This window comes from Triticum dicoccoides, chromosome 1B (genome assembly GCF_002162155.2).
Source record: "Triticum dicoccoides isolate Atlit2015 ecotype Zavitan chromosome 1B, WEW_v2.0, whole genome shotgun sequence".
Taxonomy (NCBI): Eukaryota; Viridiplantae; Streptophyta; class Magnoliopsida; order Poales; family Poaceae; genus Triticum; species Triticum dicoccoides.
Genome location: NC_041381.1, coordinates 372,404,767 through 372,425,141, shown reverse-complemented (window position 1 = coordinate 372,425,141; position 20,375 = coordinate 372,404,767).

Sequence of the window (20,375 nt, the reverse complement as noted above, 5' to 3'; positions counted from 1 at the left end):
CAGCAGACACAAGCGTCGAAACAATGGCGACAACGCCGAAGACATGACAATCAACGCCAGATTCAGTGGCTCTAAATCCAGTCAGCGGAAAAAGCAATTCAAAAGAAACAATCCGGGCCCGTCCAATCTGGACCGCATACTCGATCACTCGTGTCAAATTCACGGCACCCCCGATAAACCAGCCAACCACACCAGCAGAGAATGCTGGGTGTTCAAACAGGCCAGCAAGTTGAATGCCGAAAACAAGGAAAATGTGTTGCATAGCGATGACGACGAGGAGCCCCGGCCGCCGAACACAGGAGGACAGAAGAAATTTCCTCCCCAGGTGAAAATGGTGAACATGATATACGCAACCCATATTCCCAAGCGGGAATGGAAGCGTGCACTAAGGGACGTCTATGCGATGGAGCCAGTCGCCCCAAAGATCAACCCATCGTCTTCTTGTCCGATCACTTTCAATCGCAGGGACCATCCTACCAGTATCCGTCATGGCAGTTCGGCCGCATTGGTCCTTGATCCAATCATTGATGGATTCCACCTCACACGAGTCCTTATGGACGGTGGCAGGAGCCTGAACCTGCTTTATCAGGACACAATGTGCAAAATGGGCATCGATCCCTCAAGTGTCAAACCCACCAAAACCACCTTTAAAGGTGTCATACCAGGTGTAGAAGCCTATTGTACGGGCTCAATCACACTGGAAGTAGTCTTCGGATCTCTGGACAACTTCCGAAGCGAGGAGTTAATCTTCGATATCGTCCCCTTCCGTAGTGGTTATCATGCACTACTAGGACGAACTGCATTTTCTCAATTCAATGTGGTACCACACTATGCGTACCTCAAGCTCAAGATGCCAGGACCTCGCGGGGTTATAACGGTCAATGGAAACACAGAACGCTCCCTTCGCACAAAAGAGCACACTGCGGCCCTCGCAGCAGAAGTACAGAGCAGCCTTCTTAGGAAGACCTCAAATTCGGCAATAAAGCCTCCGGACACTGTCAAGCGAGTCCGGAGTACCCTGCAACAGGATCGTCCGGCACGACCAGAGCTCGTCTAGCAATTCGGCCTGCATCCTAGTCCCAGTCAAGCGGTGAAATTTGTGCCGTGCGTACATAATTACACACTTAAAATACCATGGGTTTAGGCGGAGGGACAACTACAATACGTCCCACAACGCGGCTCAACCGCCCCAGGACCTGTATACCTTAACACTTTTCTTTCTTTCAGGTCCCTATTTTCCGGAGGATCATCTGATAGTTTGATTACCGGACCTAGCACGGGACAGAGACACCAAGGTGGCAAGGAGCTTTCTTGTACAAGGGAATCCCCAAGTGGTCTCTTATAATGATCGCTATACCTGTTTTACATACCCATACGCAGCTCACTCTTGGTTAGGACATGTCAAATAGTCCTACTCTACTTATCGCACTACTTGTATACATACGCCTTGGCGTATCATTCACATAACAATGGAAAATAATGTACAACATCATCTTATTATTACATTTAGTCCTCCTTTTTTACTTACATATTTATTTATTACAAATCGCATCCGTACATTCTGGTACGTTCAGTTTGCCAGGGGCTTTCGTGTACCCCATAACACGGCAAGAAAAAGTCTGAACACTTTCGACAGTGCGGCACCCCGAACTTATAGCACAATATGCATCAGCTCCGTATCATGTCTTGGGTCAATAGTTGGGTTTGCCCGGCTCCCATGTTTTGGTACCTTACGTTACGCTATATCGGCTAAGATAGCGCAGGGAGAACTACTACGATTGTGTCCCGGTTCTTCCGAATGAGCACCTCAGTAGAGAATGCCGAAAACTGACTGTCATGATGCGGCGAGAGTTGGTCGCTGTTCGAGAGGTCTCAAAATCCTTAAAGATTTTTCCGCTTTGGGCGAGGAATCGGGCTTGTCCGATTTAGGCGTGTATAGCGCCCCAAGTTCGGCCTTCCGAATACCAGGGGCTACGCCGAAATTTAAAATTATAGACTTCTATGGCTAAGTGAGAGTGATAAAGCTATATAGTCCGATTGCCTTGTTCGTTACGCTAAACCCCTCCTTAAAGGACCAAAAATTTGGATAAAGAGTGTTTAGATTGATCTTGAACACCCTAGTACTAGTTACATGGGGGCAGAAGCCGACGACTGGCCAACTCTCAGATTTTATAAACGGCCGCACAGAAGGTAATATTTTAAATTAACAAGCGTTATATAGCGCACATGAACTTGTTTTCATATTATAGTATCAGATGAGTATATTCATTCAAATATTACGTCATTCGCACATTCCTCCGCCACAAGGCGGGCGCCCTTCATAACACCATCATAATACTTCTCGGGGTGGCGGTGCTCCTTGCCCTTCGGCGGCCCCTCCGTCACCAGCTTCTCGGCATCCATTTTCGCCCAGTGCACTTTCGCACGGGTGAAGGCCCTGCGCGCACCTTCAATGCAGATGGACCGCTTTATGACTTCAAGCCTCGGGCAAGCATTCACAAGCCACTTTACCAGGCCAAAGTAGCTGCTGGGCAGGGGCTCGGCAGGCCACATCCGGACTATGAGATCCTTCATGGCTAGTTCGGCCGCCCTGTGCAGTTCGACCAGTTGCTTCAGCTGGTCGCTCAGGGGCATCGGGTGTTCGGCGCCAATATACTAGGACCAGAACAACTTCTCCGTCAAGCTCCCTTCTTCGGCCCGGTAGAACTCCGCGGCATTTGATATGTTGCGTGGTACATCTGCGAATGCTCCTGGAGAGCTCCGAATTCGTGTAAGTAAAAGGAAAGTCTCCTTCACATGCTTGCTTTACATATTGAAAGCCTTACCGCTGCTATCTTCTTGGCCGCCTGAACCTCCTGGAGGGCCTTTTGGGCTTCAGCCTTGGCATCTTGTGCGCTCTGGAGGGGCTTCGCGAGCTCGGACTCTTGTGTCTTAGAGTCACGCTCTAGGGACTCATATTTCTTGATGAAATCCCGGAGCTTTTGCTGGACCTCGTCGACCCGGGCCGCTTGCTTCTCGTGCTCGGTGTGCTCCTTGGCCACTTTGTCTTCGGCCTTGGTCAGCGCCTTTTTAAGGGCCGCCACTTCGATCGTGGCCCCTATTAAAGTTCATGACGTTTTCATGAGTTCAAACCATTTTTTCTTTATCAATATACAGACAGGGTACTATGTACCTTTGTTCTCCTCGAGCTTCCTCTTCACGAGGCTGAGCTCTCCCTCGGTCCGCTCCAGGTCCTGCTTCAGTCCGGAGACCTCCACAGTGCGAGCGGCATCGGCCAGCAGTGACGCCTGCTTATTCACATAGACATATTCTTATTAGACTCCTGTGGATGTTTTTTGATCCTCTGTTAGGCCTTTCTTTACGAACACCAAACAGAGCATCAGGGGCTACTTTCTATGCTATGATATTTTCTAATAATTTGATTACTTACCTCAAAGCCTGTTAGGAGGCTGGCACAGGCTTCGGTCAATCTGCTTTTGGTGGACCGAACCTTCTCAATCACCGCGCTCATGATGGTGCGATGCTCTTCGTCAATGGAAGCGCCATGAAGCGCTTCCAACAAGTTGTTCGATGCCTCTGGTGGGACAAAGGTCATCAGCACGGGCGGCTCGCCCACCTTAGAGAGAGGCGGCCTGCCCGAATCCAAAACCACTGCGGGTTCCGGTGTAGTATCTGGCTGGGGGCCAGACTTGTTCCGGCCCCCGTCCTCAGCATCCATGGGGGTCTCCCCCCCCCATGTGCCCGGCGTCTGGGATTTCGCCTTGGGGCGTCTCTAGAATTGTCTCCACCTGGCCCGGTATCCTCTGACACAACACCTCGATGTCGTCCACGGGCCGGGGGGAGGTGGCCACCAGGATGGAATCACTGTTCATCGCCGACTAGCCCAAAGACCCATCCGAGGAGGATACGTCGATGTGGGCTTTGGTCGGACTGCACGAGTATGATTGGCATGATAAGGAGCAATAAAGAAAAATGAACCAGAAGTATTGTAGTGTCCAGATACTTACGACTTCGCCAGGGGCTTGTCCCTGGGCAACCACTCCTCGTCGATGTAGGTGGCTGTGGTGGAGTGGTCCGGAGGGATGGTCTTTCCCTTCTTGGACCCTCCGGCTTCCCTAGATGGGGCGGTGAAAGCACAAGTGCTCCCTAAGTGGTTTTGGTAATTAATGTCAACATATCTCTTGTTGGACTAACACTTTCATCTAGTATGTTTCAGATAAGTTCAACAATGGAGTGGCATGGACCAAAGGATGTGGGAACTCCTAAGATGGGATTGTAATCTCTCTGTGTATGTCCATTATCAAAATCGGTCTCACCGAGTTTGAGCAATCGGTACTACCGAGATTACAATGCAAACTTTCTGGTTGACTCATTACCAAAATCGGTCCCACCGAGTTTGAGTAATCGGTCCAACCGAGTTTGCCTGACCAACTCTCTGGTTAGCTAATCACCAAAATTGGTCTCACCGAGTTTGTGTAACCGGTCTCACCGAGATTACGTTATGCCCTAACCCTAACCATATCGGTCCTACCGAGTTGCATTTCAGCCCCACCAAAAATCCTAACGGTCACTAGATTTTCTAAATCGGTCCGACCGAGTTTCTCAATTCGGTCCCACCTAGTTTGGCAAATTGTGTGTAACGGTTAGATTTTGTGTGGAGGCTATATATACCCCTCCACCTCCTCTTCATTCATGGAGAGAGCCATCGGACTGAACCTACACTTCCAGCATCCTATTTGTGAGAGAGAACTACCTACTCATGTGTTGAGGCCAAGATATTTCATTCCTACCATATGAATCTTGATCTCTAGCCTTCTCCAAGTTGCTTTCCACTCGAATCCTCTTTCCACCAGATCCAAATCCTATGAGAGAGAGTTGAGTGTTGGGGAGACTATCATTTGAAGCACAAGAGCAAGGAGTTCATCATCAACGCAACATTTGTTACTTCTTGGAGAGTGGTGTCTCCTAGATTGGCTAGGTGTCACTTGGGAGCCTCCGACAAGATTGTGGAGTTGAACCAAGGAGTTTGTAAGGGCAAGGAGATCGCCTACTTCGTGAAGATCTACCGCTAGTGAGGCAAGTCCTTCGTGGGCGACGGCCATGGTGGGATAGACAAGGTTGCTTCTTCGTGGACCCTTCGTGGGTGGAGCCCTCCGTGGACTCGCGCAACCGTTACCCTTCGTGGGTTGAAGTCTCCATCAACGTGGATGTACGATAGCACCACCTATCGGAACCACGCCAAAAACATCCGTGTCTCCAATTGCGTTTGAATCCTCCAAACCCTTCCCTTTACATTCTTGCAAGTTGCATGCTTTACTTTCCGCTTCTCATACACTCTTTGCATGCTTGCTTGATATGTGTTGTGAATGTTAAACTTGTGCCTAAACTCCACTTAAACTTTAAAAGGTTAAAAACTGCAACTTTGGTACTTAGTGTCTAATCACCCCCCCTCTAGACACCTCTTCTCAAGATCCTACAAGTGGTATCAGAGCATTGGTCTCCATTGCCTTGGTTTAATCACCATTGGAGGAAGATGGATGAGTCTACTTTGGGGAGTCTTAGACATAGAGTGCCTATTCTTGATGGAGAGTATTTTCATGAGTGGAAAAATGAGATGCTTGTAATTTTCAATCAATATCATTTGAACAAGTACATTGCTAGCCCTTGTGCACCTTATGTTGACCCTATGCATCCAACCCATGATGAGTCAATTGACGTGGTTAGGAATCTTAGAACTGCCGAACTTATCATTAGAGGATTGCCTAGAAACTTGATTGGATGTTTGCCTACTTTTAAGTGTGCCTATACTACATGGAAATTTTTTGAGGAACGATTTCCAGATTATTCATTGAAAAATCTAGATGAAATTCTCCATAAGTCTATTGCTTTGAGTAAAATGAATACTAGCGATCCTATGTTTGCTGATCGTCTATTTGAGCTTGCAAACCTTATGCGTGCCAAAGGAAATGTTGGAATTATTAGTGACATTATTTCCGAAGCTATAAAAATTCATAGACAAGATCATTGTCAAACTCACTCTAACGAATCACCCTCTCTAGGATTTGATCCACCACATGACGATGTTGAACATGGATACTATGATGAGGATGATGATAGTGACTTCAATCTTCATGATGCAATGAGCCATTTTGGTCTTATGGCAAATCTTCGGGGATATATGTCAGGAGGAAAGGAATGTGTTCTTGATAGTGGATGTACCGATCACATGACCGGAGATAAAGACATGTTTCGTGAGCTTGCTGATAATGGTAGTCCTCGAAAGTATGTCACTTTCGGTGACAACTCAAAGGGTAAGGTGGTTGGCCTCGGTAAGGTGGCCATATCACATGATAGCTCCATACAAAATGTCTTGCTCGTTGAATCTCTTGGATACAACTTACTTTCAGTATCTAGACTTGTTGATTTCGGTTTCAATGTCCTATTTACTGAAGTTGATTGCCAAGTGTTTCGTCGAGACAATCATAAAATGGTCTTTACCGGTATACGTAGATGTGATCTATACATTGTTGATTTCACTAAAAAGGCGCAACCTAAAACTTGCTTCATTGCTAAATCCTCAAAAGGTTGGTTATGGCATAGACAACTAGGTCATGTTGGTATGCGAAACCTTGACAAGCTTATTAAAGGAAATCATATCCTTGGTGTTAACGATGTCATATTTGATAAGAATAGACTTTGTAGTGCTTGTCAAGCAGGTAAACAGGTTGGAGGAAGGCATCTCGTGAAGAACATCATGACCACAAAGAGGCCACTCGAGCTACTTCATATGGATCTCTTTGGTCCCAACTCTTACAAGAGTCTCGGTGGAAATTCTTTTGGTCTAGTTATAGTTGATGATTTTTCCATATTTACGTGGGTGTTCTTTCTCGATGATAAATCGCAGGTCCAAAAGATCTTCAAAAACTTCGCTAGGAAGGCCCAAAATAAATTTGAAGTGAAGATCAAGAAGGTTCGCAGCGACAACGGAACGGAGTTCAAGAACGCAAATGTGGACACCTTTCTTGACGAAGAAGGGATTTTACACGAGTTCTCGGCTACGTACACACCTCAACAAATTAGAGTTGTTGAGAGGAAGAACCGGACGCTCATCAAAATGGCGAGAACGATGCTTGATGAGTACAAGACGCCGAAGCACTTTTGGGCAGAAGCGGTTGAGACAGCTTGTCATGCAACAAATCGCTTGTATCTTCACAAGCTACTCGGCAAGACGGCATACGAGCTCCTTACCGGTAACAAACCCAAAGTTGGATACTTTCGGGTATTCGGCTCAAAGTTCTACATTCTTGATAAGCATCGTCGTTCTAAATTTGCTCCTAAGTCCCATGAAGGTTTCCTACTAGGTTATGGCTCAAACTCTCACACTTACCGTGTCTACAACAATTTCACCCGAAAGGTTGAGGAGACAGTAGATGTGAAGTTTGATGAATCTAACGGCTCGCAAGTAGAGCAATTGCCAATTGATGTAGGAGACAAAGATCCTTCGGAAGCAATCCAGGACTTGTCTATTGGCAAGGTCCGTCCAACGGAGGTGAAGGAGAGTACCTCGTCCATCCAAGTGGAAGCTTCTACTTCACGACAAGGTGAACCAAGAGTTGATACAGAAGCATCCACAAGTGGGACACACCAAGATGAAGGAAACGAGGAAGTGCATCAAGATGAACATCAACAACCTCCTTCTCCACCACGACAAGAGAACGACAACGCCAACAATGAAGGCCAAGAAGAAGAACAAGATGAAGAAGATGTTCAACGAAGACCCAAGCAAAAGCTTTCACGAGGTTGAGCAAGAATTGCTAAAGATCATCCCATCGAGAAAATCTACAATGACATTCAAACCGGGAGAATCACTTGCTCTAAAACTCGTTTAGCTAACTTTTGTGAAAACTATTCTTTCATATCTAGAATTGAACCTATGAAGGTTGAAGAAGCATTGGAAGATCGGATTGGATAAATGCTATGCATGAAGAGCTACACAACTTTGAGAGGAACCAAGTTTGGACATTGGTTGAGAAGCCCAACAACAACCACAACATCATCGGTACCAAATGGGTGTTTTGCAACAAGCAAGATGAAGATGGACAAGTAGTTCACAACAAAGCACATCTCGTCGCCCAAGGCTACACGCAAGTCGAAGGTATGGACTATGGTGAGACTTACGCCCCCATTGCTAGACTTGAGTCCATTCGCATCTTACTTGCCTATGCTAATCACCATGATATCACCTTGTACCAAATGGACATTAAAAGTGCTTTTCTAAATGGTGAAATAGAGGAGGAAGTTTATGTTAAGCAACCTCCCGGCTTTGTCAATCCTAAGAAACCCAATCATGTTTACAAACTTCACAAAGCTCTTTATGGTCTTAAACAAGCTCCTAGAGCATGGTATAAATGCTTGACCAAGTTCCTTATTGAAAAAGGCTTTGAAATTGGGAAAATTGATTCAACACTTTTTACTAAAAGGGTTAATGGTGAACTCTTTGTGTGCCAAATCTATGTTGATGATATTATATTTGGTTCAACTAACCCTCATTTTAGTGAAAAGTTTGGGAAGCTAATGTCGAAGAAGTTTGAGATGTCTATGATGAGTGAACTCAAATTCTTTCTTGGTTTGCAAATCAAGCAAACTAAGGAAGGTACTTTTGTCTCTCAAACGAAGTACACCAAGGACTTATTCAAGAAGTTCAATATGCAAGAATGCAAAGGTATGACTACACCCATGCCTACTAGTGGACATCTTGACTTAACCAAAGATGATGAACCGGTTGACCAAAAGGTTTATCGCTCTATGATTGGTTCATTTTTATATCTATGTGCTTCACGTCCCGATATTATGCTAAGTGTGTGCATGTGTGCACGATATCAAGCTGCTCCTAAAGAATGTCATCTTAAGGCCGTGAAAAGGATAGTGAGATACTTAATCCATACACCAAATTTTGGCATTTGGTATCCTAAGAGGGCCTCTTTCGATCTTGTTGGATACTCCGACTCGGACTATGCCGGAGACAAGGTTGATAGAAAGTCCACTTCGGGTACTTGTCAATTTCTTGGTAGATCTCTTGTGTCTTGGTCTTCCAAGAAACAAAACTCGGTATCCTTATCCACTGCCGAAGCGGAATACATTGCCGCTGGTTCATGTTGTGCTCAATTACTTTGGATGACCCAAACTCTTAAAGATTATGGGATATATGTGAAATATGTTCCATTGCTTTGTGACAATGAAAGTGCTATCAAAATTGGTCATAATCCTGTGCAACATTCTCGAACTAAGCATATTGAAGTTCATCATCATTTCATTCAAGATCATGTTGCTAAGGGTGACATTGATCTTAAGCATGTTCGCACCGAAAAGAAATTAGCGGATATATTCACTAAACCTCTTGATGAGAAAGTGTTTTGCAGGTTAAGAGGAGAATTGAACATCATTGATGCTTCAAACTTGGAGTAGAAACTCCATTGGATACATGCAAGACATGAGCTTATGACTAATCATTGATATTTCTCTTATGATGAAAATCTTGTGTCTTGGATATATTTGTATCTTGCATGTTATATAACCCATGTAGGTTCTTGATTGAATCAAATTCCATGAGATTGTAACCTACTCATATCTTGATCAATCTCTACATCACCAAGTCTCTACACAAGGTGGTTGAAGCCAAGGAAGCACAAAACCATTTAAACATATCCTTTGAAAAATTCTATGTTGAGCTTCATGATTGTCATTGTTGGATACGCAAGTGCTCTTCCTTGCATGAACTAACCCATGTAGGTAGATGGACTCAAATTCCAAGTGGTGCTCCAACTCTCGATGAGCTACATCAACCTTGAGCAACCCACACAAGTTCAACTACATGGTCAACACCACCAACCAAGGTATGTTATTCCATCTTAGAGGAGCTTTACTCCAAGTCATGAGCTAAAGCAACTCGACAAGATGTGAATACATCAAGATGCTTAAACGAAAAATGGCAACCCCATTTTGAGCTTAAACGATGAGTATGACCTATGATCAAGTGATCTCACTTGACTCCTAAGTCAATATACTCTAACATAGGTGACTTTGTCGCCGACCATCTCTAGATGAAGTTCTCTTGTGTTCTCTTCTGTGTTTTTGCATTTGTCTCATGCATATGTGTTTCCCCTTTCAAACAAAAAAAACTTCGTCTAGATTCCTTTCCGTTTGCTCTGCATTTTCTGCATCCAATTCCTTGCATATCATTCAGTAAATTCCTTGCAAATCTTTGTGAGATCTTATTAGTCTAGTGAGCTGAGGTGACAAGTGTTTCCTCTGCGATGAACTCGGTTACACCGATTTGTTATTTTTGGTCCAACCGAAAACTTTCGGTACCACCGAAGCATACCACTCGGTGCCACCGGTTTCACAATAGGAAAAACAGTTTGCCACTTATTCTGTGTTTCTTCTGATCCAGCTCCACTCAATGAATCTTGTCCTCTACAAGCATCACATTTTTAATCATTGCTTTATGTTGTGACTCAAGGATCAAACCCATTCACGACAAATTCCTCAGGGGGAGAGAGAGATTACATCTTTATCAAGCCCTTCTTGGAAATTGATGTCAAAGGGGGAGAGAGAGATCACATCAAAGCTTATCATTTAGAGAGAGAGAGATCACATCAGAGAGAGAGTATCACCTTCTCAGGGGGAGAGAGAGATCTCCAGGGGGAGAGAATACTAGTAGAATGTATTTCTCAAGGATCCCAGATGCTTGGTGTTCAAGAGGAGAGATGCCACGTGTCTTCTTGAGGGGAAAGACATGTTCATATGTGCTTATTTGCATTAGTTTGCATTAGCTCTGTTCATTTATATCTTTCAGCTCTGATTTTCTGTTCCCTATCTTCTCCCAGTATCCCATGCTAGATTCAAGGGGAGCAAGACATCTAAGGGAAAGAAATCATTCAAATTCATTGCATATCTTTACTCTTGGGGACATGTCTAATCCAATGTAGTACTTAGTACTCACTCTCTACATGTCATCCTAGTCTTGGTATTCTTGTCGTTTCTTCTGGTTGCTCTGGCTAGTACATGTATATGTGTTATCTAACCTTGTTTACACAGGTTCATTCCATCCTAAGCCAACTCAAGACTACAAGGTAAGTATATGCATCACAATAATGTGTATGAGGAATTCTTGCTGATGTACATACTGTTTGCAAGGACTCTTGGACATGAAGGTATTTCCTATAATACTTTTTGCTCTGATGCATATGGCCAAGATACATGTAACACATTGCCTGCTCTATCATGGTTATGCTATCACATGATTCTATATTTCATATTGACATGATTGCATACATGTAGGGGGAGCCTATGCTTGTTACATGTCTTTCCAGAGCTTTACTTGCTATTCTTTATATCTTTATCTAAAGCTTTGATGTATGTTGTCATCAATTACCAAAAAGGGGGAGATTGAAAGCACAAGTGCTCCCTAGGTGGTTTTGGTAATTAATGTCAAGATATCTCTTGTTGGACTAACACTTTTATCTAGTATGTTTCAGATAAGTTCAACAATGGAGTGGCATGGACTAAAGGATGTGGGAACTCCTTCAAGATGCTAAGGACAAAGGATTGGCTCAAGCTTCAAGCTCAAGACTCTTCATTTTACATTTTAGTAGTCTATAGGAAAAGCCAATACTATCAAGGAGGGATGAGGTGTTGCTTAATGAGCCTCTTGCTTCAAGTGCTTAGTGATATGCTCCAAATACCCTCAACTACTTTCTCACTTCCACACTTTTGTCCTAAACCTAAAGTCAAACTCGGCCCCATGGATTCTTCCTATCCAGCGCCACCAAGTTTGGATGTCTTAGCCACTGCCACAAACCCTAGGCAAATCGGTCTCACCAATAGGGATCTCGGTCTCACCGAGATGGGATTGTAATCTCTCTGTGTATGTCCATTATCAAAATCGGTCTCACCGAGTTTGAGCAATCGGTACTACCGAGATTACAATGCAAACTTTTTGGTTGACTCATTACCAAAATCGGTCCCACCGAGTTTGAGTAATCGGTCCAACCGAGTTTGCCTGACCAACTCTTTGGTTAGCTAATCACCAAAATTGGTCTCACCGAGTTTGTGTAACCGGTCTCACCGAGATTACGTTATGCCCTAACCCTAGCCATATCGGTCCTACCGAGTTGCATTTCGGTCCCACCAAAAATCCTAACAGTCACTAGATTTGTTGAATCGGTCCGACCAAGTTTCTCAATTCGGTCCCACCGAGTTTGGCAAATTGTGTGTAACGGTTAGATTTTGTGTGGAGGCTATATATACCCCTCCACCTCCTCTTCATTAGTGGAGAGAGCCATCATACTGAACCTACACTTCCAGCATCCTATTTCTGAGAGAGAACTACCTACTCATGTGTTGAGGCCAAGATATTCCATTCCTACCATATGAATCTTGATCTCTAGCCTTCCCCAAGTTGCTTTCCACTCAAATCCTCTTTCCACCAGATCCAAATCCTATGAGAGAGAGCTGAGTGTTGGGGAGACTATCATTTGAAGCACAAGAGCAAGGAGTTCATCATCAATGCACCATTTGTTACTTCTTGGAGAGTGGTGTCTCCTAGATTGGCTAGGTGTCACTTGGGAGCCTCCGACAAGATTGTGGAGTTGAACCAAGGAGTTTGTAAGGGCAAGGAGATCGCCTACTTCGTGAAGATCTACCGCTAGTGAGGCAAGTCCTTCGTGGGCGATGGCCATGGTGGGATAGACAAGGTTGCTTCTTCATGGACCCTTCGTGGGTGGAGCCCTTCATGGACTTGCGCAACCGTTACCCTTCGTGGGTTGAAGTCTCCTTCAACGTGGATGTATGATAGCACCACCTATCAGAACCACGCCAAAAACATCCGTGTCTCCAATTGCATTTGAATCCTCCAAACCCTTCCCTTTACATTCTTGCAAGTTGCATGCTTTACTTTCGCTGCTCATACACTCTTCGCATGCTTGCTTGATATGTGTTGTGAATGTTAAACTTGTGCCTAAACTCCACTTAAACTTTAAAAGGTTAAAAACTGCAACTTTGGTACTTAGTGTCTAATCACCCCCCCCTCTAGACACCTCTTCTCAAGGTCCTACAGGCGGCCTTCCTTTTCTTCTCCCCCCTGGTTGGGGGAGGGATTTCCTCTTCCTCCTCCTCATCGTCATTGGAACCTTGCGTCGGAGACCTTTCCTGGTCCCCATGGCCTTCTTCTTGGACTTCTTCTCCGGCACCTTATAGGGCATCGGGAACAACATCTCAGTTAAGAGAGGCGATGCTTGATCTTCGGGTAGCGGAGCCGGACAGTCAATCCGCTCTGCTATCGCTACCCAGTCCTATTAAATTGGCATGGAGGCTTAGATTCCTCCCATGGATATACTGGGGAAGAGCACATCTTGCAAAATGTAAAAACTTACCGGATTGGCGGGGCGCTTTGCGCTGAGTCCATGATCTTTGGCTATGGGCGGTGGTACCTCGGTGACCTTGAACAACACCTTCCAGACGTCTTCGTGCATCATGTCGAAGAGTTCTCGCAGCATCTGGTGTTCGGCCGGGTCGAACTCCCACATATTAAAAGCCCGTCTTTGACACGGGAGGATCCGGCGGAAGAGCATGACCTGGACCATGTTGACAAGCTTGATTTTCTTGCTTATCTTATTTTTGATACAGGTCTAGAGTCCGGTCAGCTCCACCGATGAGCCCCAGGGTAGGCCCTTCTTTTTCCATGAGGTGAGCCGCATGGGGACGCCGGATCGAAATTTGGGGGCCGCCGCCCAGTTGGTGTCGCGCGGCTCGGTGATGTAGTACCCCCCCGATTGCCACCCCTTTACGGTCTCCACATAGGAGCCTTCAGGCCAGGTGACATTGGGCATCTTGCCCACCATGGTGCCTCCGCACTCCGCTTGCTGGCTGACCACCACCTTCGGCTTCATGTTGAAGGTCTTCAGCCATAGGCCGAAGTGGGGCGTAATGCGGAGGAAGGCCTCGCACGCGAGGATAAACGCCGAGATGTTGAGGATAAAATTGGGGGCCAGATCATGGAAATCTAGGCCGTAGTAAAACATAATCCCGCTGACAAATGGGTGGAGGGGGAATCCTAGTCCGCGGACAAAGTGAGCAAGGAATACCACCCTCTCGTGGGGTTCCGGAGTAGGGATAATCTGCCCTGCGTCCGGGAGCCGGTGCGCGATGTCCGCGGCCAGGTATCCGGCTTCCCGGAGCTTCATAATTTCCTCCTCCGTAACGGAGGAGGCCATCCACTTGCCTCCCGCTCCGGACATGCTTGGAATGGCTTTGCGGAGAAGGTGAGAACTTGGGCGCTGGAGCTTGAGCGTACAAGAATGGATGAGCAGGGGAAGAAGAAGGCATGGGTGATAAAGTGGAATCCTTATCTCTTTATAAAGGCAGTAGAAACTGTGTGCCTCCCCACTTGCCCCATAAAATTGCTTATTTCCCAAGCCCCGCGATTGATGGCGCGGTTGGGTTACCCACACCCGTATTGATGAGAATCCTGTAATAAGGGGACACGATCTCTGCTTCGACAAGATGTGCCAAGGAAACCGCCTCACAATATGTGTGGCTGCAGGTTGAGAAAACAGTTCGAATAATGACCGGGCCGGGGCGTGATGTCGCGCTGTGAAAAGTTGTTAGCAGATTAGATTTGTGGGGTATTGTGCTCTCTACGGTGGTATGTGGAAATTGTTTTGCAGAGCCGGACACAATCCTGGTGTTTAAAATCGTCTATGGAGTATTTGGATAAGGAACCCGCCTTGCAATGCCGAAGACAATCTGCGTGCCGGACTCATCATCATTGAAGCCTGGTTCAGGGGCTACTGAGGGAGTCCTAGATTAGGGGGTCCTCGGACAGCTGGACTATATACTTTGGCCGGACTGTTGGACTATGAAGATACAAGATTGAAGACTTCGTCCCGTGTCTGGGTGGGACTCTCCTTTGCGTGGAAGGCAAGCTTGGCAATTTGGATATGTAGATCTCCTTCTCTGTAACCGACTCTGTGTAACCCTAGCCCCGTTCGGTGTCTATATAAACTGGAGGGTTTAGTCCGTAGGACAAGAACAACAATCATAATCATAGGCTAGCTTCTAGGATTTAGCCTCGACGATCTTGTGGTAGATCAACTCTTGTAATACTCATATCATCAAGATCAATCAAGCAGGAAGTAGGGTATTACCTCCATCGAGAGGGCCCGAACCTGGGTAAACATCGTGTCCCCCGCCTCCTGTTACCATTAGCCTTAGATGCATAGTTCGGGACCCCCTACCCGAGATCCGCCGGTTTTGACACCGACACCCACACCCTGACCACAAGGGTGGAGGGTGCACCCACCCCCCTGGGGCGCGCCCTCTGGTCTTGTGGGTCCCATAGACCTCCACCGACCTCAACTCCAAATCGATATATTCACGTTCGGGGGGGGGGGGAACCAGAGAGAAGGATTCATCGCGCTTTATGATACGGAGCCGCTGCCACCTCCTGTTCTTCCTCGGGAGGGCAGATCTGGAGTCCGTTCGGGGCTCCAGAGAGGGGAAATCATCACCGTCATCATCATAAACCATCCTCCATCACCAATTTCATGATGCTCACCGTTGTGCGTGAGTAATCCCATCGTAGGCTTGCTGGACGGTGATGGGTTGGATGAGATTTACCATGTAATCGAGTTAGTTTTGTTAGGGTTTGATCCCTAGTATCAACTATGTTCTAAGATTGATGTTGCTATGACTTTGCCATGCTTAATACTTGTTAGTAGGACGCGAGTTCCATGATTTAAGATCTGAACCTATTATGTTTTCATGAATATATTTGTTTCCTTAATCCGATCTTGTAAGTTTTAGTCGCCTACTACGTGTCATGATCCGGCAACCCCGGAGCGATAATAGTCCGGACACTTCCCGGTGATGACTGTAGTTTGAGGAGTTCATGTATTCACTAAGTGTTAAGGCTTTGGTCTAGTACTCTATTAAAAGGAGGCCTTAATATCCCTTGGTTACCAATAGGACCCCGCTGCCACGGGAGGGTAGGACAAAGATGTCATGCAAGTTCTTTTCCATAAGCGCATATGACTGTATTCGGAATACATGCCCACACTATATTGTTGAATTGGAGCTAGTTCTATGTCACCCTATGTTATAATTGTTGCATGATGAATGCCATCCGACATAATTATTGTAGGATCGAAAGTAGGTCTAGAGGTGGGGTGATTAGACTACTTGACCAAATAAAAACCTAGCCTTCTCCCAATTTTAAGTCTTGGCAGATTTTAGCAACTTAGCACAAGTCAAGCAATCAACCTACACATGCAATTCTATGAGTGTAGCAGCGGAAAGTAAAACATTGCACATGAAGGTAAAGGGAAGGGTTTCGAGAAGGAAAACGCGATGTGGACACAGAGATTTTTGGCGTGGTTCCGATAGGTGGTGCTATCGTACATCCACGTTGATGGGGACTTCAACCCACGAAGGGTAACGGTTGCACGAGTCCACGGAGGGATCCACCCACGAAGGGTCCACAAAGAAGCAACCTTGTCTATCCCACCATGGCCATCACCCACGAAGGACTTGCCTTACTTGGATAGATCTTCACAAAGTAGGTGATCTCCTTGCCCTTACAAACTCATTGGTTCAACTCCACAATCTTGACAAAGGCTCCCAAGTGACACCTAACCAATCTAGGAGACACCACTCTCCAAAAGGTAATAGATGGTGTGTTGATGATGAACTCCTTCTCTTGTGCTTCAAATTATAGTCTCCCCACCACTCAACTCTCTCTCACAGATTTGGCTATGGTGGAAAGAGAATTTGAGTGGAAAGCAACTTGGAGAAGGCTAGAGATCAAGATTCTTGTGGTTGGATTGGAATGTCTTTTAACCAACACATGAGTATGTGGTTCTCTCTCAGAGAATGAGTAGTGTAAGTGTTGGCACGTGCTGATGGCTCTCTCACAATGTCAGGACCCCGACTCAATGTCACATCGATCTAGCATGTAACACCTCATATCACTTTGCGGTGTCACGCACGGTATCCCCACGGGTGTCGCCTTACCTTTGTCCCAGACCATTTGCGCCTTTTGGCACACGTATATGATAATGTCGCTAGCATCCATATGATAAGGAGCCCGGGCTGACATGGCTAGTCGTAAACCCAAAGTGGCACAAACTTATAGGGACAGGCATCCATGACCCAGCATCGAACGTGTCGGTCATCAACGAGTGAATCCAGGCTGTAGCACTGGGCTAGCAGGACTCCGGTGAACCGGGCTGTAGCGGGCTAACAGGACTCCGGTATTCATCGCGTGACATTTCCCCAAGGGTTCAGACACAGGAACGAAGAAGGACACATGCCGGCCAGCCTAAGTGTTCCGGAGCAGTAGCAAGCTACCATGGCTCAGTGGAAGCACTAGGAGACATTTCCCGGTAAGAGAGGCTACTAAAGATAAACAACTAGATAGTCAGATCCCACACATACCAAGCATTTCAATATCATACACACAATATGCTCGATATGTGCAAATACAACATGGCATCACAACATGACTCTACGACTCAAGTATTTTATTCAAAAGGCTCCGGGGAGCGAGATATTACAAACATGAGTCTCATGACCCAACATTCAGAGCATACAAATCAAAGCACAAGCGGAAGCTATCATGTCTGAGTACAGACATCTATAAATGAAAAAGGCTAAGAAGCCTGACTATCTACCAGATCCTGCCGAGGGCACAAGATCGTAGCTGAGGTAACAAGCTAAACGTCGAAGTCCACGCGGAACTACTAGCGAGACTGAAGTCTCACTGCAAAAACATAAAATAGGCAAACGTGAGTACAAATGTACCCAGCAAGACTTACATCAGAACTAACTACATATGCATCATTTTCAACAAGGGGATGGTGGGGTTTAACTGCAGCAAGCCAGCTTTGACTCGGTGGCTATCCTGAACTACGACTGCAAGTAACTCTTTTGAGGTGGCGCACACGAGTCCACATATTCACCATATCGATACACCACTATGGAACCACTCCCGTCTCCCTACGAGAACGCCATCCATAGCACTCACGCTTATCTTGCATATTTTAGAGTATCCACTTTCACTTGTCTATGAACTGATATAAGCAACCCAGAAGTCCTTTACCGCGGACACAGCTATTCGAATAGATGATGTTAACCCTGCAGGGGTGTACTTCTTCACACACGCTCTCACCTCTTACCGCCGTTTACACGACATGTACTCGGCAACCTTCAAGCGGAAGCCCAACGTGGGTGTCGGCCACGGCCTGCCTAAACACTCAAGTCTCTAGTCCAGGTTTATCGCCTATTCAGGTTCCATCCATGAGGAGATCCAGCCGGAGTTTCGCTCACAGCCCCAACCGATGTGTGTAGGGTTCCGTGACACCAAACGGGCGCCTGGTATACCCGGTCACGTGCCTACCGCATCACAGCCCACCCCTCCGGCCAGCGCTGCCCACGGCCTCCAGCATACTACAAACACCAGAAACTACTTGCAACTCCTGGACAGAGGACAAGGGTGATCAAGAAGCCGAGAGGGTCCATTGGTTTCGGGCCCAATGCGTGGTAGTAGCTGAATCATGGATCACAAACACAGAACTCAGTTCCTAAGGACGGCTGCAATGAGACAACCCACCATGTACTCCTACATGGCCTCTCACCGATACCTTTACCAAATCGTGTTCACCACTTAGCTCACACACAGTAGGACATGTTCACACACCTCTGATTCATCCCCGATGAATCAGACCTGACACAACTCTAAGCAATAGCAGGCATGACAAACAAACAAGAATGAGTAGGCACAATAGGGCTCAAACAACTCCTACTCATGCTAGTGGGTTTCATCTATTTACTGTGGAATGACAGGTCATGCAAAGGATAAAGGGGTTCAGCTACCGCAGCAAGTAACAGTTGAATCGTTGTTGTCCTAATGCAGTAAAAGAGAGCAGGAGCGAGAGAGTGGGATTGTATCGGAATGAACAAGGGGGTTTTGCTTGCCTGGCACTTCTAAAGATAACATTGAGTCTTCATCAGTGTCAACGATCACATCATCAGTACAACGTCTATCGAGGGAGAACAACACCGGCAAACACAGAAGAAACACGATCAATGCAATGCACAATATGATGCATGCTATGACATGGCAATATGAATGTGTTTTGGGTTAATGCACCTAGCTATGATTTAAATGAAGTTGGTTTGAATACATGATTCAAATCCAACTCCATATATGGTTATTTAAATGCCCTTTATTTGTTTTGTCCAAAACAGAGGACAAACATTGTTCAAACATGCATGAAAATGGTACAGATGGATTCCTTGAATTTTTCTGATAATTTTTCATATATAATTTGTTTGATTTGGAGTCACGGTTGAATTACTATGATTTTTAGAAGTTTTAGCTATTTTCTGAAATAAATAAATCGTTTAGATTTATTTAAATCCAGAAAAGGGGTTTATTGCATCAGCCCTGCGTCAGAGTGACGTCAGCGGGTCAACAGGACACGGTCCGGGTCAAACCTGACAGTGGGTCCCGCGTGTCAGTGGCTAATTAGACTAACTAATTCAATTAGTACTAATCCTAATTAACTAACAGGGCTGGGCCCCACCTGTCATTGAGTCAGGGGGAGTGAAACTGGGTCAAACCCGGGTCAAACTCGCCGGAGTTGACCCGAGGCTCGTCGCCGGCAAGGCCAGGGACGGCGGAGAGCGTCGGGATTCGCCCTCCGATGACCAAAAGAGCGGCGGAGGGGCTCTACGAGATGCCCAGGCTCGCGCGCATCTAACACGACTAGTGGCAGCAGCCGGGGTGGACCGAGCTCGCCGGAAACGAGCTCGCGGCGGCGGCCGGAGTTTGGCCAACGGCGGGTTAGGCGATGCAGGGCGCCAGGGGAGGTGTTGGTGGGTGCTATGTGCTCCTGGGACTGTGGTGAGCACGATGGTGGGCTCGGGAACGAGCTGCGGTGGCTGTGGCCACGGCAACGCCATGGCCGGCGGCGAGAAGCTCTCGGCCGCGGTGGGAGATGGGGCTAGGGGGCGAGAACGGAGGGGACGAGCACAGGAGAAGCAGCAGGGGCTCACAGCGGATCCATTCAAGGCGGAGACGAGGCCGGGGGAGCGTCGGAGGCAGCACAGGGTCGCCGGAGATCCGGGCGGCCGAAGGTAGAAGACGACGATGGCGGCGACGTTGCAGGGCGCCTGAGGATGCGTGGTCATCTGGGATGACGCGGACGACGAGGCGGAGCCGACGAGCACGACGGTTGCTCGAGGGACGGCCGGTGAGCGCGGTGGCGGTGTGCGGCGGCGACGGAGGCGTTCGGGCGCGAGAGAAAAGAGCAGAG